Below are 24,699 nucleotides of genomic sequence, written 5' to 3'. Positions count from 1 at the left end.
TTCAACCACGTGAAAATTACAACATGGTAACATTAAGTCTGCAACTAATGTTCTAATACTCAACAAGTAAGTGTTAGACAAAGCATTTGTGAGGCACTTAGTCATATAGGGAGACACGAGACTTTATTATAAGTCAGTTTATAAAATAGTGTCCCAATTGCCTAATTTCTCTTTGATGGAGCTGGGATATTAAGAAAGGCATTTATAAACCAGAAAATACTGATGTGGCTCACTGTGAAAGATGATATTGTTTTCTCAGGATTCAGCATTCAGAAATAAACATGCCCTCTCTTGCTGATGCAATCTGAACTGCTGGCACTTTCAGTTTTTATGATGCAGATATGCCATTTTATTAATCATACCATGACCAATGCCTTAAAATCATTTATCCCCAAAATTCATTAAACATGCTATCTTTATGTGCAAGGTACTGGCTAGGGGATCTGTTTGCCTAAGGTAGACATCTCTACTCTGGCAACTCAGTCTGGTGAAGACAGGTGACTGGATAAGCAATTGCAAGGAAATGTATTATAATAATCCTATCACCACTCCAACTACTCTTCCCATTATTCCATAACTTCATGTATATTGGGTCTCTCATATGGCCTGCAGTTTCTATCTATGGAGATGGAGTTTAGAACTCTAATAGGAAGAAGACAATTTAAAAGCCAATGAGCCAGCCCAGAAGCACTCAGAGTTCTTTCATTTGGACCACCTTGATGATGGGCAAGGTGGAGGGAAATTTGAAGACAAAGAGTCCTTTGCCCCCTGTTGCAGGAAGTCAGGGACCTTGAATGGAGGGACCGGCTGAAGCCATGGCAGAAGAACATAAACTGTGAAGATTTCTTGGACATTTATTAGTTCTTTAAAGTAATACTTTTATAATTTCTTACACCTGTCTTTACTGCAATCTCTGAACATAAATTGTGAAGATTTAATGGACACTTTCACTTCCTTAATCAATACTCTTTTGATTTATTATGCCTGTCTTTACTTTAATCTCTTAATCTTGTCATCTTCGTAAGCTGAGGATGTAGGTCGCCTTAGGACCTTGTGATGATTGCATTAACTGCACAAATTGTTTGTAGAGCATGTGTGTTTGAACAATATGAAATCTGGGCACCTTGAAAAAAGAACAAGATAACAGCAATGTTCAGAGAACAAGGGAGATAACCTTAAAATCTCGCTGCCTGTGAGCCAGGTGGAACAGAGCCATATTTCTCTTCTTTCAAAAGCAAATAGGAGAAATATCACTAAATTCTTTTTCTCAGCAAGGAACATCCTTGAGAAAGAGAATGTGTCCTTAAGGGGAGGCCTCTGAAATGGCCGCTTTGGGGAATGGCTGTCTTTTACAGTCATAGCTAAGGGATGAAATAAGCTTCGGTCTCCTGTAGCACTCCTAGGCTTATTAGGACGAGGAAATTCCTGCCTAATAAATTTTAGTCAGACTGGTTGTCTGCTCTCAAACCTTGTCTCCTGATAAGATGTTATCAGTGACAGTGCGTGCCTGAAACTTCATTAGCAATTTTGATTTTGCCCCGGTCCTGTGGTCTTGTGATCTCACCCTGCCTCCATTTGCCTTGTGATATTTTATTACTTTGTGAAGCATGTGATCTCTGTGACCTACACCTTATTTCTACACTCCTTCCTTCTTTGAAAATCACTAATAAAAACTTGCTGGTTTTACGGCTCAGGGGGCATCACGGAACCTGCCGACATGTGATGTCTCCCCCAGACACCCAGCTTTAAAATTTCTCTCTTTTGTACTCTGTGCCTTTATTTCTCAGAACGGCCGACACTTAAGGAAAATAGAAAAGAACCTACATGAAATATCGGGTGAATTTCACCAGATATCTGGCGCCCCACATGGTCTTTTTTTCCTAAGTGCATGTGGCGTAATGAGAGATACCCCATACTTTCAATATAAACCTGCAGGAAAACCATGCCCTAAAAATTTTGAGGGCCCATCTAAAACTTTAATTTGGGAAGACTGTGTTTTAACTCACATGCAGTAGTATTAAAAAATGACTCATATGGCTTAGTAATAGACTGGGCACCAAAGGGCTATTTAAAAAACAATTGCTCCTCTGGTGGAAGGGAATGCCTGGAGGCTACTTATTTTATTTCTTATTGGGAGAATGAGAATCATCATTCTACTTTGCATAGGAGGTTCAGCTCATTCCCTTAAAATGGGAAGATAAAGGCATTACCCCCATGAGGCATCATATGATACTCCCCATTCTGAGCCCAGAACACCCAGAACTTTAGAAATTGGCTATTGCCATGTTTAGACTGTGAGTATGGGGAGGGGAAACTATTATGTCTGTTGTCCCCACTACCATCCCTCTCTCTCAGTATCAACGTAGATCCAGACATTCGACTTCACTTACCTCCAACCTGACTGTTCACATACAGAGTTATTTTAAGCTTCCTTACATGCTGTTAGTGGGAAATATCAAAATTTGGATGAACAATCAAACTGTCCAGTGCATTAATTGTCATTTATACACTTGTATTAACTCCCATTTTGACTCCAAGAAAAGTGTAATGTTGGTTCAAGCTCGAGAAGGAATCTGGATTCTGGTAACTTTGCCCAGAGCTTGGGAATCCTCCCCCTCAATACATTTAATTAATGAAGTGTTACAGCAAATTCTAAAAAGATCTAAGAGATTTGTTTTCACTTTAATTGCTGTTATCATGGGCCTAATTACAGTTACTGCAATGGCCACCACTGCGAGAATGGCGTTACATCAATCTATTCAAATGGCTCATTTTGTTAATGATTGGCAAGCCAATTCCACCCAAATGTGGAATTCTCAACAAGGCATTGATCAAAAATTGGCTAATCAAATTAATGATTTAAGACAGGTTGTTATTTGGCTTGGAGATCAGGTAGTGAGTCTCGAACATCACATGCAAATGCAGTGCGACTGGAATACTTCGGATTTCTGTATCACCCCGTATTCCTATAACGAGACTGATCATTCATGGGAAATGGTCAAAGGACACCTTCTGGGTAGGGAAGATAATTTATCATTGAACATAACTAAATTAAAGAAACAAATTTTTGAAGCCTCTCATGTTCACTTACCCATTGTGCCTGGAGCTGAGGCATTAGATCAGATGGCAGAAAATCATTCTAGACTAAACCCCACAACTTAGATTAAGTCTATTAGGGGCTCCACTGTAGTAAATTTTGGAATTATGTTTCTCTGTTTAATTGGCTTGTCTTTAGTGTGCCGGACCAGTCAAAGAATCCCACGTCAAAATTGAGAGAACGAACAAGCCTTCATCTCATGGCACATTTATATAAAAAGAAAGGGAGAGATGTTGCAGGAAGTCAGGGACCCCAAACAGAGGGACCGGCTGAAGCCATGGCAGAAGAACATAAATTGTGAAGATTTCATGGACATTTATTTGTTCCCCAAATTAGTACTTTTATAATTTCTTATGCCTGTCTTTACTGCAATCTCTGAACATAAATTGTGAAGATTTAATGGACACATCACTTCCTTAATCAATACTCTTGTGATTTCCTATGCCTGTCTTTACTTTAATCTCTTAATCCTGTCATCTTCGTAAGCTAAGGTTGTATGTTGCCTCAGGACCCTGTAATGATTGCGTTAACTGCACAAATTGTTTGTAGAGCATGTGTGTTTGAACAATATGAAATCTGGCCACCTTGAAAAAAGAACAAGGTCACAGCAATGTTCAGAGAACAAGGGAGATAACCTTAAACTCTGGCTGCCTGTGAGCTGGGTGGAACAGAGCCATATTTCTCTTCTTTCAAAAGCAAATAGAAGAAATATCGCTGAATTCTTTTTCTCAGCAAGGAACATTTCTGAGAAAGAGAATGTGACCCTAAGCGGAGGCCTCTGAAATGGCCGCTTTGGGGACGGCTGTCTTTTACGGTCATAGCTAAGGGATGAAATATGCCCTGATCTCCCGAAGCGCTCCCAGGCTTATTAGGATGAGGAAATTCCGCCTAATAAATTTTCATCAGACCAGTTGTCTGCTCTCAAACCCTGTCTCCTGATAAGATGTTATCAATGACAGTGCGTGCCTGAAACTTCATTAGCAATTTTAATTTTGCCCCGGTCCTGTGGTCCTGTGATCTCACCCTGCCTCCATTTGCCTTGTGATATTTTATTACCTTGTGAAGCATGGAATCTCTGTGACCTACACCCTATTTGTACACTCCTTCCCCTTTTGAAAATCACTAATAAAATCTTGCTGGTTTTACAGCTCAGGGGGCATCACGGAACGTGCCGACATGTGATGTCTCCCCCAGACACCCAGCTTTAAAATTTCTCTCTTTTGTACTCTGTCCCTTTATTTCTCAGAACGGCTGACACTTAAGGAAAATAGAAAAGAACCTACGTGAAATATCAGGGGTGAATTTCACCCAATAGCCCCCAAAATTATTTTCAACTCAGCCAACTTCTCAAAAATTCACAGTATTACTATTAATAATTTAGGTTAAATTCATTTTTCTTCAGGAATCTTCCATTAAGATGCAAATATTTTAGAATAGTTACTGATCCTGCTATGTCATAAGCAGCTTATTAATTGGTTCATGACCTAGAGAGAAGTTAACTTGAACTCAACAACACTGTTGCTAGAACATGCTAGTAACAGCATCATGCTAAGATTAAAAAGATAAAATGATAGCTGCTCACAAAAGATTGTTTAGATGTGATGAGTATGAACAAGTAATTTCAATGTGCTGTGGAACTACACCAGCACTACCATGTTATGAGTAGCAAATGTATATACTAGACATGTCATTTTTCTTTATTTGCCATCATCTGCCATTCACCATGACTCATGGAAGAATTTCATAAAGTGATGGGGGGCATCTAAAGTGACTTATCCAGGGATACTTCAGTGCTTAAGAACAAAGCTGACCCAGAAAGTATATGTGAGTTAATGAAACTGGTTGAAGAAATTTTGACATTAGGGCTTCTCAACCATCAATGTGCATACAAATTACATGGGGATCTTTTTAAGTAATTTCTAAAATGCAGATCAGGAAGTGCCTGAGATTCTGCATTTCTAACAAATTACCAGATAATGCCCATGCTGGCCACCGAGCCTACTTTGAGTACCATCGAATTAAATTATCCATCATAAATTTCAACTAAATGGAGAAAAAGTAAACTCAGGAGTTGGCTTATGAGTTGGAAGAAATTAAATGATGTTTGTGAAATCAAAGGACTATGCAGTAGCAGCAGGAGCATGAAAGAGCTGGAATGATTGGGGTCTGATTTCTGATATGACACAAATTCTTATAATCTCAAGGCAAAGGGGGTGGTCTTGAGTTGGCCAGTATTCTGTACTGGTGATTTCAGCAAGTAAAAGAAAATTAATTGGAATAAATGTGTTTATAATTTGAATCAGATGTTTTTTCAATCCAAAGACTCACATACTTCTGGTAATATTAGAATGATAGGAAAGATATCTATACTAAAGAATTCATTTGAGTCATCTAGAATCATCAAGGCTCCTATGGGAAAAATGGGGTCTCATTTAGAATTTATAAGGAGTCAAAATTAGCCAACCAACTTTTTAAAGATATTAAACACAAAAGCAGATCAATCACATTCTTTAAAAAAAAATCTTAGCATGAGTAGTAATTGTATACTAGAGGTGTCATTTTTATTTATTTGCCATCATCTGCCATTCACCATTATTCATATATAAAAATTTCATAAAATGATGGTCTATAGTGCCTTAGAGGCCATTTATCCAGGAACACTTCAGTGCTTAAGAAAAAAGCTGACCCAGGAAGTTTGGAAACTTAATTATAAATAGGAAAAACTCATTATTCCTCAACTCCTAAATTGAAGCCTGATACAGTAAGTGTGATTATTAATAACCCTATCTTCCTGTTCACAAAAGCATATTCCCTGGGTGTTTTATTTTTAGAATTGATCCAAGTTTGGTTGATTCACATAATCAGTGCATTTTCTACCGCTTATAATAGTGAATGTCCAACATGTTTTATTTGATCTCTTACAAGTTCTTACCTACCCAGTTAAAAATTGAGTTTCTAGGAAGTAACATTAGCAAGATGGCAAAATAGGAAGTTCTAGCCCTTGTTTCTCCACAGAAACACTGATATAACAATATGCAAACCAAAATACCTTTAGGAGAATTCCAGAATCCAGGTACGAAGTTGTCCCTGGCAGGAACAAAACCAGAATATCCACACTGAATAGGTAAGAAAAGCAATTTCATTTTACCCACGTCAGCGTAGCTTAGCACCGGGAGAGAACAGCCCAGCTTGTGACTTCCTCTAAGGTGAAAAAAAGAGTGGTGCATGCATGAGTTCAGCATTCAGGGTTTTTGGAAGACTAACCTGGTGACTGATTTCTGTCTTACCCCATGTATCATTTGGATGCTTGGGGTGGGACAGGAGTAGGATCACTGAGAACAAAAACAGGTGGAGGGAGGCTTGCTGCAGCCAGAAAGACTTAGTGTGATTGAGAGAAGGTATGCAAGTTGAGGCTTCTCTTTTGGGAGGGAGGGAAAATAGCGAAGCATGCATCCAATATTCTGATTGTTTGGAGGGCTGCCCCAAGGGATTGGTTTCTGCCTCTCGGACTACTGACTTAACCAGCATAGTCTCTGAGCATAGTCTCAGAGACCTGGGGGGGTCTCTGAGAACAAAGGAGAGTCATGGGTCAGCTTGCTGCAGCTGGCATGACTCAACATAATCAGGAGCTGCACAACTTGTGGTTTCTTTCTCAAGAGGGAAAAAGAAGTGGGCTGTGCATCGCACATTCTAGAGGACTGAGGGATATCTGCCTGTCCTGATACAGGGTGCTGACAGGAAAACAGCATACTTTGGATTCCTGGTGGCCACTGAGAACAAGTGAGAGTGCATCAGATTGCTACTGTAGGACCAGAGAATGTGTAGTCCTACATATAGACACCAGAGAGAGAGAGAGAAAGATTACAAGCTAAAAAAAAAAAAAAAAAAAAAAAAAAAAAGGCAAGCTTCTCTAATTGAGAAATTATATGCACAGACCCAGAGAAGTTGCATCTCTCCCAAAAAGGTTTTGGAAGTTCCCAGAATGTCTAGCTTGGTGAAAGTCTTCCTTTGTATGAATCCAGTGTGTAAACAGGGAGAGGTAGCTGTCTCTTCAAATGCATGGATCCTATCACAAAGTTGAGTCACATTTAAAAAAAAAAAGTGATATACCGTCCAAACTAAGAAACAAAATAAATCTCCAGACAAATCTAATAAAATGAAGTGATACAAATTACCTGGCAAATAATTCAAAATAATTGTTGTAAAGATGAAATAAAACATCAAGAAAATGATGCATGAAAAAATGAGAATAGGCCGGGTGTGGTGGCTCACGCCTGTAATCCCAGCAATTTGGGAAGCCGAGGCAGGCAGATCATGAAGTCAGGAGTTTGAGACCAGCCTGACCAACATGGTGAAACCCCGTCTCTACTAAAAAAACAAAAATTAGCCGGATGTGGTGGCGAGCACCTGTAATCCCAGCTACTCAGGAGGCTGAGGCAGGAGAATCACTTGCACCCGGGAGGCAGAGGTTGCAGTGAGCTGAGATTGTGCCACTGCACTCCAGCCTGGGCAACAAAGTGAGACTCCATCTCAAAAAAAAAAGAAAGAAAAGAAAAGAAAGAATCGGTGAACTCAAATACAGGCCACTTAAAATTACCCAGTCAGGGAAACAAAAAGAGTGAGGAAAGCCTAAGGAAATTACGAGACATCATCAAGTGAATCAAATTATGGGAGTTTCTTAAGTAGAAAAGAGAGAGAATGGGGTAGAAGGCTTATTTAAAGAAATAATGGTTGAAAATTTCCCAAATCTGGGGAAGAAAATAGACATCCAGATTCAAGAAGACCAACAAGCTCCAATTAGGATGAACCCAAAGAAATCTACATTGAGATGCATTATGCAGATGCTCCTCAACTTACCATGGGGTTACATCCCAATAAACCCATCATAAGTTGAATATACCGTAAGTCAAAAATGCATTTAATACACCTAACCTATGGAATATTATAGCTTGGACTACTCTATCTTAAACATTCTTAGAACATGGTTAGCCTACAGTTTGGCCAAATCATCTAACACAAAGACTATTTTATAATAAAGTGTTGCATATTTCATGTAATTTATTAAATGCTGTACTGAATGTGAAGAAGAGAATGGTTTTGTGTATACTCAAAGTACAGTTTTTGTTGAATGTATATTGCTTTTGTGCCATCATAAAGTCAAAAATATCAAGTTGAATCATCTTAAATCAGGGACCATCGTAATCAAATTTTCAAAAGTCAAAGAATTTTGCAAGTAGCCAGGAAAAAAAAAGTAGCTTGTTATATGCAAGGGAGCCTTCATAAAACTATCAGCAGATTTCTCAGTAGAAACCTTATAGGCCAGAAGAGAGTGATGATATAATAAAAGTGCTGAAAGAAAAACCAGACTGCCAACTACCAATATTATATCCAATGAAACTATCCTTTAAAAATAGAGAAATAAAGATTTTCCCAGATAGATAAAAGCTGAGGGATTTTGTCACTAGACCTGTCTTGCAAGAAAGCCTAAAGGACATGTTTCAATTTGAAAAAGACACTAAACAGCAACATGAAAACACATAAAAGTATAAAACTTGCTGATAAAGGTAAATATATAGACAAATACAGAATGCTGTAATCCTGTAACAGTGATGTATAAATCACTTCTAATTCTGGTATAGAAGTGCCTTGACCTGAACGTTTGTCTCCTTCAAAACTCCTTAAAATTTCATTGCCATTTTAACAGTATTAAGAGGTAGGACACTTAAGAGGTGATTAGGCCATGTTGGTTACCCCCTCATAGGTGGGACTGGTGCAGTTATAAAATGTAAGTTTGACCCTCTTTTTCTCACTCTTGCGCTTCTGCCTTCTACCATACAACAAGGCCCTTGCCAAGTGCTGACCCTTCAATCTTGGACTTCCCATTCTTCAAAACTGTGAGCCAAAAAAAAACCTTCTAATTATTCTAAATTACCCAGTTACCCAGTTTCAGGTATTCTGTTATAGCAGCAAAAAATAGAGTAAAACAAGAAATTAAAAGACAAAAGAATAAAATAAATATAAAAATACTTTGATACACAATATAAAATGTAATTTGTGACAGTAACAGTGTGTCAGGGTAAAGAGTAAAAGTCTTGAGTATTTCTAAGGGATTGAAATGAAGTTGTTATCAGCTTAAAATAGGTTATTTTAACTATAAGATACTTTAAGCCCCATGATAAGCACAAAGAAAATAACTGTAGAAGATACACACCAAAAAGAGAAAGGAATCAAAAGCATGTCACTACAAAAAAATCACGGAAACACAAAAGAAGAGATAAAAAGAGGGACAACAAAGCTGTAAGACAGAAGACAACAAAATAGCAATAGTAATTCTTTTCCTATCAATAATTATATGTACATGAATTTAACTGTGTAATCAAAAGATATACAGTGGCTGAATGGATAGAAAAAAGAAGAATCAACTGTGTGCTGTCTATGAGAGACCCATTTTCCATGTAGGACACACATAAACTGAAAGTGAAAGAATAGAAAAAGATATTTTATGCAAAGGATACTATTTTATGCAGAGGATACTAAAAGCTAAAACCAAAAGAGAACAGAGTTGGCCAAACTTAGACAAAATAGACTTTAACATAAAAACTGTCAAAAGAGACAAAAAAGACTCATATAATTATAAAAGGGTCCATTCACCAGGAAGATATAACAATTTTGTGTATGTATGAAAAAAATATATATATATACCTCAAATATCAGAGCACCCAAATATATGAAGCAAACAGCACAACCGAAGGGAGAAATAGTAACAATAATAGCAGGAGATTTTAATACAGCATTTTCAATAGTGGCTAGACCATCCAGACAGTAATTACCATCAGTAATGAAACAGAGAACTTAACACTATAGACCAAATTGACCTAACAAACATATACAAAACATTTCACAAAACATCATCAGAATATACATTCTTCTTGAGTGCACATGGAACATTCTGCAGACTAGGTCACGTATTATGTAACAAAACAAGTCCTAACAAATTTAAGAAGATTGAAATTGTATCAACTATATTTTTGAGCCAAAATGGAATGAAACTAGCAATTAATGGTAGAAGAAAAGCAAAAATTCATGCATACATGGAAATTAAACAACATACTCTTGAACAACTAATGAGTTGAAGAAATCAAGAGGAAAAGTAGAAAATATCTTGAGACAAGTTAAATGAAAATGTAACATAACAAAACTTATGGAATGCAACAAAAGCAGTACTGAGGAAATTTTATAGTGATAAACATCTACATTAAAAAAGAAGAAATATATCAAACAACGTAACTTCACAAAAACCACAAAAAGAAGAATAAGTCTAGAAAAATAAGATTAGAGCAGAAATAAAATGGAGAAAGAAAAAAATAGAAAAAAAGATTAGAGCAGAAATAAAATGGAGAAAGAAAAACAATAGTAAAAATCAAAATTGAATTGATTTTGTAAAGATCAACAAAATTGGCAAACCTTTGGCTGAATTAAGTTTAAAAAAAGAAAGCTATTTAAAAGCTTCTGCAGAGCAAAGGAAACAATCCACAAAGTGAAGAGATATCTCACAGAATGGGAAAAAAATATTTGCAAACTATCCATCTGACAAAGGATTAATAAACAGAATATGTAAGAAATTTAAACAACTTTATAAGAAAAAAATCTAATAACCTAATTAAAAATGGGCAAAACATCTGAGTAGACATTTCTCAAAAGAAGATAGATGCACAGCAAAGATATATGAAAAGATGCTCAACATCATTGATCATTAGAGAAATGCAAATCAAAGAAATGAACATCACTGATCATTAGCAAAATGCAAATATAATAAGATATCATCTCACCCCAGTTAAAATAACTTTTGTTCAAAAGACAGGCAATAACAAATGCTGGTAGGGATGTAGAAAAAAGGAAACACTTATACACTGTTGGTTGGAATGTAAATTAGAACATTCACTATGGAGAACAATTTGGGGGTTCCGCAAAAATGTAAAAATAGAATTTTCATATGATCCAGCAATCCCACTGCTAGGTGTATATTCCCCAAAAATAGAAACCAGCATATCAAATATCTACACTCCGATATTTATTGCAGCACTATTCACAATAGCCAAGATATGGAAGCAACCTGAGTGTTCATCAACAGATGAATGAATAAAGAAAATGTGGGAAGATCTAAAGTTGCCAACTAGTCACAGCCAGGAAGAGCTGTTTCTACTAAGAGACCAGACCATCAGGAATACAGGCACACACTGAGCAGATTTTCAAAAGGAAGCCATTGAGAGTAGATAGAGGGAGGACACAGACCCTGGGCTGAAGGAAGAGGAAGCTAGGAATGCTGCACTGGGTTACCAAGCACCAGGACTCATTCTGGGCACTGAGTAGCTCCTGGAGAAGAGATTAGTTAAATAGGTGTGGAGTGGCCCACTCTCAACATGGGCCTCTAGAATCCTAGCTGCAGAAGACCATACAACCCCATATGAGCTTGCAGCACAGCCTCAGATTTCCAATTTGTGTGCATCTCAGCAGCCACTGCCATAGCTCCTTTGCAAGCTGACCTCATCTAGCCATCAGAGAGCTTCTGCAGAAGGGTCCCTGCCAGCAAGCATCTGCCCACAGCCTCACCCCACCACTTTGCCAGCTTGCACTCACTTGCAGCCTCCCTCACTGATTTGCTGATGCCCATGCATGTGGAGACCCAGCTACCTTGTCTGTCGCTGCTGGCACATGCGCCCAAGAACCTCACTGCACTGCCACCCTGTTGCCACTGGCTCATGTGCACAAACATGCACCCTGCTGCCACTGCCCCAGTGAAGCATTTTTGCCAGAACCCCACATTAGAGTGTTGTTGCCAATGGACAGGGAGTACCTCGGTCCTTTCAGTGCTGCAGACACTTATTCTCAAGGGGCCAGAGAACAAAGACATGGGCCTGGTTCAAGCCCCCAGGGTTAGAGCATGCAATCTGGGAGTAATGAGCTGAATCTTGGCCCCCTGAAATTGTCCAGAAATGAAGCCAGTCAGCTGAGCCCAACTTATACCACAATCAGATCCTCAAGGGCTTCAAAGAGTATAAAAGCAAAAAGCCCCATCCAAATGAAATACCATCTCACCCCAGTTAAAATAATGTTTTCTACATCCCTGCCAGCATTTGTTATTGCTGGTCTTTTAGATAAAAGTTATTTTAACTGGGTTGAGTTGATATCTCATTGTATAATATATGACAGCACCTTCAAACATTAAAGGGACATCAGCCCACACAGATGAGAAAGAACCAGTGCAAGAACTCTGGCAACTCAAAAAGCCAGAGTGTCTTCATACCTCCAAATGACTGCACTAGCTCTCCAGGAATGGTTCTTAACTGGATTGAAATGGCTGAAATGTCAGACATAGAATTTAGAATCTGGATGGCAATAAAGATCATCAAAATTCAAGAGAAAGTTGAAACCCAATCCACAGAATCAAAGGAATTAAATGAAGCAATTACCAGAGCTGAAAGAAGAAATAGCCATCTTAAGAAAGAACCCAACTAAGCTCATAAAGCTGAAAACCCCACTATAAGATTTTCATAATATAATCAGAAGTATTAACAGAAGAATGAAACAAGCTGAGGAAATAATCTCAGAGCTAGAAGTCTGGTTCTTCAGATTAACTAATCAGACAAAAAAAAAAGAAAAAAGAATTAAAAAGAATAAATAAAATATCCAAGAAATATGGGATTATGTGAAGAGACCAAACCTACAACTCACTGGTGTCCCTGAAAGAGAAGGATTGAGATTGAGAGCAAGCAGCTTGGAAAACATATTTAAGGATATTGTCCATAAAAGTTTCCCCAACTTGCTAGAGAGGTCAACATTCAAATTCAGGAAATTCAGAGAACTTCTGTGACATACTGAACAAGATGACCATCCCCAAGACACATAGTCATCAAATTCTCCAAAATCAATGTGAAAGAAAAAATATTAAAGAAAGCTATAGAGAAGGGGCAGATCACCTACAAAGGTTACCCCATCAGACTAACAGCAGACTTTTCAATAATAGTGGGAGAATTAAACACCCGACTGACAATGTTAGATCATTGAGGCAGAAAACTAACAAAGATATTCAGAATCTAACTTGACACTTAACTAAATAGATCTAACAGACATCTACAAAAAACTTGCCACCAAAAGCAGAATATACATTCTTCTTATCTGCACATGGCACATACTCTAAAATTGACCACACGCTTGGTAATAAAGCAATTCTTAAAAGAAAACCTAAATCGTAACAACTACACTTGGACCATAGTACAATAAAAATATAAATCAATACCAGGAAGATCTCTCAAAACCATATGATTATATGGAAATTAAACAATCTGCTCCTCAATGACATCTGGACAAATAATGAAGTTAAGGCAGAACTTAATAAAGTCTTTGAAACTAATAAAAACAAAGATACAACATACCAGAATCTATGGGACACAACTAAAGCAGTGTTAAGAGGAAGACTTACAGTGTGAAACACCCACATCAAGAAGTTAGAAAGATCTCAAATTAACAACATCGCATCTAAAGGAACCAGAAAAATAAGCACAAACCAATACCAAAGCTAGCTGAAGAAATGAGATAATTAAAATCAGAGCTATACTGAACAAAACTGAGACTTGAAACACCATACAAAGATTAACAAAACCAAAAGTTGGGTTTTTTGAAAGAATAAGATTGATAGACTGCTAGCTAGACTAATATAAAAAGAGAGAGAGAAGATTCAAATAAACACTATCAGAAATGATGAAAGGGACATTACTACCAACCCCACAGAAATATTAAAAAAAAAACCCTCAAAGGCTATTACAAACACCTCTCTACACACAAAGTAGAAAACGTAGAAGAAATGGATAAATTCCTAGAAACAAACAACCTCCCAAGATTGAACCAGGAAGAAATTGAAACTCTGAACAAATGGTGAGTTCTGAAATTGAATCAGTATTGAAAAACCTACCAATCAGGAAAATCTCTGGATGAGACAGATTCACAGCTCAATTCTACCAAACATATAAAGAAATTACCAGTCCTACAGAAACTAAGCCAAAAACTTGAGGAAGAGGGATGCCTCCCTAACTCATTCTATAAGGCCAGCATTATTCTGACACCAAAACGTGGAAGAGACACAATGAAAAAAAGAAAACTTCAAGCCAGTATCTTTGATGAACATGATGCAGAAATCCTCAACAAAATAATAGTGAACCAAATCCAGCAGCATATCAAAAGCTAATCCACCATGTTCAAGTAGGCTTTATTCCTGGGATGCAAGGTTGGTTCAACACACACAAATCAATAAGTGTAATTCATCATATAAACAGAACTAAAAACAAAAACCATGATTATCTCAATAAAGGCAGAAAAGGCTTCCAATAAAATTCAACATCCCTTCATGTTAAAAAACCCTCAACAAACTAGGCATTGAAGGAACAGACCACAAAATAATAAGAGCCATCTATGACAAACCCACAGCCAACACCATAATAAATGGGCAAAAACTAGAAGCATTCCCCTTGAGAACTAAAACAAAACAAGGAAGTTCACTCTACCACTCCTATTCAGCATAGTACTGGAAGTTCTAGCTAGAGCAATCAGGCAAGAGAAAGATATAAAAAGCATTTAAATAGGAAGAAAGGAAGTCAGAAGGAAGAAAGGAAGTCAAACTATGTCTCTTCACAGATGGTGTGATTCTATACCTAGAAAACCCCATAGTCTCTGCCTAGAGGCTCCTAGGTCTGATAAACAACTTCAACAGTTTCAGATACAAAAATAAATAAATAAATGTACAAAATCAGTAGCATTTCTATATACCAACAATGTCCAAGCTGAGAGACAAATCAAGAATGCAATTCCATTCACAATAGCCACAGAAAGAATAAAATACATAGGAATACAGCTGATCAGGGTGGCAAAAGATCTCTACAACAAGAATTACAAAACATTGCTGAAAGAAATCAGAGATGACACAAACAAATGGAAAAACATTCCATGCTCGTGGATCCGAAGAATCAATATTATTCAAATGGCCATACTGCCCAAAGCAATGTATAGATTCAATGCTATTCCTCTCAAATTGCCAATGGCATTTTTCCACAGAATTAGAAAAAAACAACTATAAAATTCATATGAAATCAAAAGAGAGCCCAAATAACCAAAGCAATCCTAGGCACAAAGAACAAAGCTGAAAGCATAACACTACTTTCAGACTGTGCTACAAGGCCAAAGTATCAGTTTTGTATCAATTTAGTACTGATACAAAAACAGTCACATAGACCAATTGAAAGAATAGAGAACCCAGAAATAAAGCTGCACACCTACAACTATCTGATCTTTAACAAAGTTGACAACTACAAGCAATGGAGAAAGGACTCTGTATTCAATAAATGCTACTGAGATAACTAGCCAGCCATATGCAGAAGATGATTGAAACTGGACTCCTTCCTTTCACCACATACAAAAAACAACTCAAAATGGATTAAAGACTTGAATGTAAAACCTAAAACTATAAAAATCCCAGGAGAAAACCTACAATACCATTCTTGACATTGGCCCTGGCAAAGATTTCATGGCAAAGACTCCAAAAGCAATTGCAAAAAGAAAAAATGACAAGTGAGGACCTAATTAAAAGTTTCTGGACAGCAAAATAAACTATCAACAGAGTAAGACAGACAACCTGCAGCATAGAAGAAAGTATTTGCAAACCATGCATCTGACAAAGGTCTAATATTCAGAATCTATAAGGAACGGAAACAAATTAACCAGTAAAATCAACCCCATTTTAAAAATGGGCAAAGGACATGAAGAGACACTTCTTAAAAGAATATGTACATGCAGCCAACAAGCATATGAATAAAATGCTTGACATCACTAATTATTAGGGAAATGCAAATCAAAACCACAATGAGACAGCATCTCATACCAGTCAGAATGGCTAATGTTACAAAGTCAAAATATAACAGATGCTGGCAAGGTTGCAGAGAAAACGCCATCCTTATACACTGCTGGTGGAAATGTAATTTAGTTCAGCCACCATGGAAAACAGTTTGGAGATTTCGCAAAGAACTTAAAACAGAACTACCATTTGACTCAGCAATTCTATTACTGGATATATATCCAAAGGAATATAAATAATTCTGTCATAAAGACACATTCATATGTTCATTGCAGCACTATTCACAATAGCAAAGACATGAAATCAACCTAGATGCCCATCAATGAAGGACTGGATAAAGAAAATGTGGTACATATACACCATGGAATACCAAAAAAGAATGAAATCATGTCCTTTGCAGAACCATGGATGGAGCTAGAGGCCATTATCCTAAGCATATTAGCACAGGAACAGAAAACAAATACCACCTGTTCTCACTTATAAGTGGGAACTAAACATTGAGTATATATTGACACTAAGAAAGAAACAATAGACACTGGGCCTACTTAAAGGTGGAGGCTAGGAGGAAGGAGAGGATCAAAAAACTCCCTATCAGGTACTATGCTCATTACCTAGGTGATGAAATAATCTGTACCCTAAAGCCCCAGGACACAATTTATCCATGTAGTAAACCTGCATATGTACCTCTTGAACCTAAAAGTTGGAAGGAAAAAAAATGTGGCACATATATATGATGGAGTATTATTCAGCTATTAATAAGAATGAGATCCTTTTTTTTTGCAACAACATGGACTTCATTATGTTAAGTGAAATAAGCTAGGCATGGAAAGAAAAATTTCACATATTTTCACTTACTTATGGGAGATAAAAATTAAAACAATTGAACTTACAGAGATAGAGACTAGAGTGATGGTTCTACGGGCTGGGAAGGGTAGAGGTGGGTTGGGGGAAGTGGGGATTATTAATTATTATACAAAGATATAATTAGAATGAATAATATCTAGTGTTGGATAGAACAATGGAGTGATTACAGTTAACAATAATTTATTTTACTTTTTTAAACAACTAAAAGTAGAATTGAATTGTTTGCAACACAAAGAAAGGATAAACCCTTGAGGTGATAGATATGCTGTTTACCCTGATGTGATTATTATACACTGTATGCCTGTATCGAGATATCTCATGTGCCCCATAAATACATGCACCTAGTATGTACCCACAAAAATAAAAAAAAAATTTAAATCACCTTTAAATGGATTAAATACTTAAAATAAAAGTTGCAACCATGAAACTCCTAGAAGACACAGAGAAACAGCTTCATGACATTGGTCTGGCAATGACTTCTTGGATTTAACACAAAAGGCACAGGCAATAAAAGCAAAAGTAAACAAGTGATACTACATCAACCTAAAAAGCTCCACAATGAAGGAAACAACACAGTGAAAAGGCAATCTTCGAAATGGGAGAAATTATTTGCAAATCATATACAGGCATACCTCATTCTGTTGCACTTCACAGATCATTTCATTTTTACAAATTGAAGGTTTGTGGCAAACCTGCATCAAGCAAGTCTGTTGGTGCCATTTTCCCAACAGCATGTGCTCACATCATGTCTCTGTATCACAGTTTGGTATTTTCTGCAATATTTAAAACTTTTTCTTTATTATTATATCTGATATGGTGATCTGTTCTCAGTGAAATTAGATGTTACTATTGCAATTGTTTGCGGGCATTGTGAACCACACCACATATAAAAGGTCAAATTTTACCTGTAAACGTTATGTGTGTTCTGAATGCTCTACCATCTGTTCCCCCATCTCTCTCCTTCTTATCAGGCTTCCCTATATCCTAAGACACCACAATATTGAAATTAGGTGAATTAATAACCCTACAATGGCTTGTAAGTGTTCAACTGAAAGGAAGAATCACATTTCTCTCCCTTTAAATCAAAAGCTAGAAATAGTTAAACTTAGTGAGGAAAGCATGTCAAAAGCTGAAATAGGCTTAGAGTGAGGACTTTTGCACCAAGTTGTGAATGCAAATGAAAAGCTTTAAAGAAAATTAAAAGTGCAACTCCAGTGAACACACAAATAATAAAAAAAAAGTAAGACATCTTTATTGCTGACATGGAAGAAGTTTGAGTGATCTGGATAGGAGATCAACTCTGCCACATTCATTTATGCCAAAGCCTAATCCAGAGCAAGACCCTACCTCTCTTTAGTTCTCTGAAGGCTGAGAGAGGTGTGGAAGCTACAGAAGAAAAGTTCGAAGCTAGCATAGGTTGTTTTATGAGGTTTAAGGAAAGAAGCCATCTCCATAACATAAAAGTACAAAGTGAAACAGCAAGTGCTGATGTAGAACCTGCAGCAGAAGATCTAGCTTAGATTACTGACAAAGGTGGCTACACTAAACAACAGATTTTCAATATAGACAGCCTTATATTAAAAGGAGGTGTTATCTAGGACTTTCATAGGTAGAGAGGAGAAGCCAATGTCTGACTTCATAGCTTCAAAAGTCACTCTGACTCTCTTGTTAGGGGCTAATGCAACTGATGACTCGAAGCCTGTGCTTACTGACAATTCCAAAAATTCTAGGGCCTTGGAAAATTATGCTAATTATACCCTGCCTGTGCTCTATGAATGGAACAACAAAGCTTGGATGACAGCACATCTGTTTACAGCACAGTTTACTGAATATTTTAAGCCCACTATTGAGATCTGCTGATCAGGAAAAAAAAAGATTTATTTTATAAGATTACTGCTCACTGACAATGTACTTGGTCACCCAAGTGCTCTGATGGAGAGGTACAGGAGATTAATGGTTTCATGCCTGCTAACACAACATTCTTTCTGCAGCCTGTGGATCAAGGAGTAATTTTGACTTTCAAGACTTATGACTTAAGAAATACATTTTGTAAGGCCCATAGCTGCCATAGATTGTGATTTGTGTGATGATCTGGTCAAAGTAAACTGAAAACCTCAGAAAAGGAGCCAGCATTCTAGATGCCATTTAGGAACATTTATGATTAATGGGAGGGGTGAAAATATCAACACTAACAGGAGTTTAGAACTTAATATAATCCTCATGGATAACTGAGGCATTCAAGACTTCAGTGGAGGAGATTACTGCAAATGTGATAGAAACAGTAAGAGAACTAGAAAGAAATGGACCCTGAAAATATGACTAAATTGCTGCTGTCTCATGATAGAACTTGAACGGATGAGCAGTTGCTTTCTATGAATGAGCAAGGAAAGTGGTTTCTTACGAAGAAAGCTCTCCTGATGCAGATGCTATGAACATCGTTGAAATGAACATCGTTGAAATGACAACAAAGCAATTAGAATATTAAATAAATTTAGTTGATGGAGCAGCAGCACGATTTGAGAGGACTGACTCCGATTTTGAAAGAAGTTCTACTGTGAGTAAAATGCTATCACATGCAAACAGCATCACATGATGCAAAGAAATCTGTCATGAAAGGAAGAGTCAATTGATGTGGCAAACTTCATTGTTGTCTCATCTTAAGAAATTGCCACAGCCACCCAACCTTCAGCAACCACCACACTGATCAGCCAGCAGCCATCAAGATTGAGGTAAAACCCTCCACCAGCAAAAAACTCAGATAATTATTACGATTTTTTCAGCAATACAGTATTTTTGAATTAAGATATGTACTTTTTGAAGACATAATATTATTGCTCACTTAATATACTACAGTATAGTATAAACATAACTTTTATATGCACTGGGAAACCAAAAAACTTGTGTGACTCACTTTATTGCAATACTTCATTGCAGTGTTCAGTAACCAAACCTGCAATATCTTCAAGGTATGTTTGTATATAATAAGGGGTGTAGTCTGTTTGGGCTACTGTAACAAAATATCTTAGACTGGGTAATTTATAAACAACAATTTTATTGCTCTTAGTTTTGGATGCTGGAAAGTCCTAGATCAAGATACCAGCAGATTCTGTGTCTGATGAGGGCTCTCTCTCTGCTTCAAAGATGGTGCCTTCTTGCTGCATCCTCACATGGCAGAAGAGGCAAACAAGCTCCCTCAGTTGGTCCTATAAAGGCACCAGTTCCACTGATGAGAGCTATGCCCTCATGACCTAGTCACCTCCCAAAGGTTCTACCTCTTAATACAAACACATTGGGGATTAGATTTTAACATATGAATTTTAAAAGGACACAAAATTCAGACAATAGCAAGGGGTTAATATCTAAAGCACGTAATGAGCTCCTATAACTCAATAGCAAAAAAAATATATAATTAAAATGGGCAAAGTACCTGAATAGACACTTCTCTAAAGATGACATACAAATGTTCAACAAGTATATGAAAAGATGCTCAACATCATGAATCATCAGAAAAATGCAAATCAAAATTACAATGAGGTAACATATCATACCTGCTAGGATGACCATTATAAAAAACAAAAAATACAAAAAAAATACAGAAAATAACATGTGTCGGCAAGGATGTGGACAAATTGGAACGCTTTCACATGGTTAATGCAAATCTAAAATGGTGTAGCCATTATGGAAAACAGTATGGAGTTTCTTCTAAAAATGAAAAACAGAACCACCGTGTAATTCAGGAATACCACTTCTGGATATTTTTCCAAGAGAACTGAAATCAGAATCTCAAAGAGATATCTGTCCTCTCATGTTTATTGGAACATTATTCACAGTAGCCAAGTGGTATAACCTATTCATGGATAAATGGATAAAGAAAATGTGGTATGTACATACAATAGAATATTATCAGCCATAAAAAAGGAGGAAATTCTGACATATGCTACAACCTGTATGAACTTTGAGGACATTACACTAGGTGAAATAAGCCAATCACAGAAGGATAAATACTTCATGATTCCACTTATATGAGATACCTAAAATAGTCAAATGCATAAAAGCAGAAAGAAGAATGATGGTTTCTAGGGGCTGGAGGGAGGGGAAAAATGGGAAGGTCAATGAGTATAGAGTTTCAGTCATGCAAGATGAAAAAATTCTAGACATCTGCTATACCATATTGTACTTAACAATATTGTACCATACATTTAAATATCACTTCACCACTTTGAGCTTCACAATACTTGCCATACATTGAGAATTTTGTGCCAGATTGGTCATTTTCAAGCTCAAGTCTGAAGCAGTTCTGAAAATGTTATATTAAATTTCATTATTAAAAGTGGATTTTTGAGACTGCTGGCAAGATGGCCAAATAGGAACAGCTCTGGTCTGCAGCTCCCAGCGAGACTGATGCACAAGGCAGGTGATTTCTGAATTTCCATCTGAGGTACCCGGTTCATCTCATTGGGACTGGTTAGACAGTGGGTGCAGCCTGTGGAGGACAAACCAAAGCAGATGGGGTGTCGCCTCACCCGGGAAGCACAAGGGGTCAGGGAATTATCTCCCCTACCCAAGGGAAACCATGAAGGACTGTGCCTGAGGAATGGTGCACTCCAGCCCAGATAGTGCACTTTTCCCACAGTCTTCGCAACCCACACACCAGGAGATTCCCTCCAGTGCCTACACCACCAGGGCCCTGGGTTTCAAGCACAAAACTGGGCAGCCATTTGGGCAGACACTGAGCTAGCTGCAGGAGTTATTTTTTTTTTCCGTACCCCAGTGGTGCCTGGAATGCCAGTGAGACAGAACCGTTCACTCCCCTGGAAAGGGGGCTGAAGCCAGGGAGCCAAGTGGTATGGCTTGGTGGGTCCCACCCCAAGGAGGCCAGCAAGCTAAGATCCACAGGCTTGAAATTCTCCCTGCCAGCACAACAGTCAGGTTGACCTGGGACACTCGAGCTTGGTGGGAAGAGGGGCGTCTGCCATTGCTGAGGCTTGAGGAGGTGGTTTTACCCTCACAGTGTAAACAAAGCCATGGGGAAGTTCAAACTGGGCAGAGCCTACTGTAGCTCAGCAAGGCCACTGTGGCCAGACTGCCTCTCTAGATTACTCCTCTCTGGGCAGGGCATCTCTGAAAAGAGGGCAGCAGCCCCAGTCAGGGACTTATAAAAACCCTCATCTCCCTGGGACAGAGCACCTGGGGGAAGGGGTGGCTGTGGGTGCAGTTTCAGCAGACTTAAACATCCCTGCCTGAAGGCTATGAAGAGAGCAGTGGATCTCCCAGCACAGCATTCGAGCTCTGCTAAGGGTCAGACTGCCTCCTCAGGTGGGTCCCTGACTGGGAGACACCTCCCAGTAGGGGCTGACAGACATCTCATACAGGAGAGCCCTGGCTGGCATCTGGTGGATGCCCTTCTGGGACAAAGCTCCCAGAGGAAAGAACAGGCAGCAATCTTTGCTGTTCTGCAGCCTTCACTGGTGATACCTAGAAAAACAGGGTCTGGAGTGGACCTCCAGCAAACTCCAACAGACCTGAAGCAGAGGGGCCTGTTAGAAGGAAAACTAACAAACAAAAAGGAATAGCACATCCACTCAGAGGCCCCATACGAAGGTCACCAATATCAAAGACCAAAGGTAGATAAATCCACAAAGATGGGGAGAAACCAGTGCAAAAAGGCTGAAAATTCCAAAAACCAGAAAGCCTCTTCTCCTCCAAAGGATTACAACTCCTCACCAGCAAGGGAAAAAAAACTGGATGGAAAATGAGTTTGATGAATTGACAGAAGCAGGTTTTGGAAGGCAGGTAGTAACAAACCCCTTCGAGCTAAAGGAACATGTTCTAACCCAATGCAAGGAAGCTAAGAACCTCAAAAAAAAAGTTAGATGAATTGCAAACTAGAATAACCAGTTTAAAGAACGTAAATGACCTGATGGAGCTGAAAAACACAGCATGAGAACTTTGTAAAGCATACACAAGTATCAATAGCCAAATCAATCAAGAGGAAGAAAGGATATCAGAGATTGAAGATGAACTTAATGATATAAAGTGAGAAGATTAGAAAAAAAAAAGAATGAAAAGGAACAAACAAACCCTTCAAGAAATATCAGACTATGTGAAAAGACAAAATCCACATTTGATTGGTGTACCTGACAGTGATGGGGATAATGAAACCAAGTTGGAAAACACTCTTCAGGATATTATCCAGGAGAACTTCCCCAACCTAGCAAGATGGGCCAACATTCAAATTTTAAAAATACAGAGAACAACACAAAGATACTACTCGAGAAGAGCAATCCCAAGACACATAATTGTCAGATCCACCAAGGTTGAAATGAAGGAAAAAATGTTAAGGGCAGCCAGAGAGAAAGGTCAGGTTACCCACAAAGGGAAGCCCATCAAACTAACATCAGGTCTCTCGGCTGAAACCCTACAAGCCAGAAGGGAGTGGGGGCCAATATTCAACATTCTTAAAAGAATTTTCAACGCAGAATTTCATATCCAGCCAAACTAGGCTTCATAAGCAAAGGAGAAATAAAATCCTTTACAGACAAGCAAATGCTGAGAGATTTTGTCACCACCAGGCCTGTATTACAAGAGCTCCTGAAGGAAGCACTAAATACGGAAAGGAACAACCAGTAACAGCCACTGCAAAAACATGCCAAATTGTAAAGACCATCAATGCTATGAAGAAACTGCATCAGAAACGGAAAAAATAACCAGCTAGCATCATAATGATAGGATCAAATTCACACATAACAATATTAACTTTAATTGTAAATGGGCTAAATGCCCCAATTAGAAGACACAGACTGGCAAATTGGAAAAAGAGTCAAGACCCATCGGTGTGCTGTATTCAGGAGACATATCTCATGTGCAAAGACACACATAGGTTCAAAATAAAGGGATGGAGGAATATTTACCAAGCAAATCGAAACCAAAAAAAAGCAACAAGCGGGGGTTGCAATCCTAGTCTCTGAAAAAACAGATTTTAAACCAACAAAGATCAAAAGAGACAAAGAAGGGCATTACATAATGGTAAAGGGATCAATGCAACAAGAAGAGCTAATATATATATATATATATATATATATATATATATATACACATACATATATATATAAAACAAGAAATAAATATAGTTATATATGTATAGTTATTTCTTGTTAACTATATATAGTTATTTCTTGTTTATATATATATATATATATTAGCTCTTCTTGTTGCATATATATATATATATATATATTCTTAGAGACCTGCAAAGAGACTTAGACTCCCACACAATAATAGTGGGAGACTTTAACACCTCACTGTCAACATTAGACAGATCAACGAGACAGAAAATTAACATGAATATTTAGGACTTCAACTGAGCTCTGGACCAAGCAGATCTAATAGACATCTACAGAACCCTCCACCCCAAATCAACAGCATATACATTCTTCTCAGCGCCTCATTGCACATATTCTAAACTTGACCACATAGATTGAAGTAAAACACTCCTCAGCAAATGCAATCAAATGGATATCATAACAAACAGTCTCTCAGACCACAGTGCAATCAAATTAGAACTCAGGATTAAGAAACTCACTCAAAACCACACAACTACAAGGAAACTGAACAATCTGCTCTTGAGTGACTACTGGGTAAATAACGAAATTAAGACAGAAATAAAGATGTTCTTTGAAACCAAAAAGAACAAAGATACAATGTACCAGAATCTCTGGGACATATTTAAAGCAATGTGTAGAGGGAAATTTATAGCACTAAATGCCCACAAAAGAAAGCAGGAAATATCTAAAATTGACACACTAACATCTCAATTAAAACAACTAGAGAAGCAAGA

The sequence above is a fragment of the Gorilla gorilla genome, chromosome 11 (genome assembly GCF_029281585.2).
Source record: "Gorilla gorilla gorilla isolate KB3781 chromosome 11, NHGRI_mGorGor1-v2.1_pri, whole genome shotgun sequence".
Classification (NCBI taxonomy): domain Eukaryota; kingdom Metazoa; phylum Chordata; class Mammalia; order Primates; family Hominidae; genus Gorilla; species Gorilla gorilla.
The sequence above is the reverse complement of the archived record's forward strand: the minus strand, read 5'-3'. Positions refer to the sequence as shown.